This window comes from Penaeus monodon, chromosome 28 (assembly GCF_015228065.2).
Source record: "Penaeus monodon isolate SGIC_2016 chromosome 28, NSTDA_Pmon_1, whole genome shotgun sequence".
Classification (NCBI taxonomy): Eukaryota; Metazoa; Arthropoda; class Malacostraca; order Decapoda; family Penaeidae; genus Penaeus; species Penaeus monodon.
In genome coordinates, this window is record NC_051413.1 from 29,000,600 (window position 1) to 29,001,116 (window position 517).

Genomic DNA, 517 nt, shown 5'->3' on the forward strand with positions numbered 1-517 from the left:
AAATACGTATTTGCTCATGAATATATGAACGTTAAAATTTTACTTTAACGAATATGCTTTACTACAAGTATTGCAAACGAGATTTTAAAATTCCGAAAGATTCGATCTCAAAATTCGATCACTCGGGTCCCTAAATCGCTAGTTTTTAAAATCCAGTATCAAAGGTATCAAGAACTGTATGTATTATAAACTAACTTAACGTGAGAATGATGGAAACCAACATTACACTTACTTTTCTCATTGATTAAATATGCTGTGATTTATTCACTTAAACATCACAGATAGATATGAAGTATACTGCAGTTTAATTCTTAATTTCTACTATAAAACAAACTCATTCGAAATTCACCAGGTAGTCTATCAGACCCGCTTTATTTTCCGCTAGCTTCTTCACGGCAAAATTCCTCGTTGGATCACATCCCAAAAACGCTAAATCTAGCAGGAAAATGGGTAGAAAAGCTACACTGTTTACTACTCTTCGCTGACCTAACGGACGCCAAAATTCCCTTTCACGACC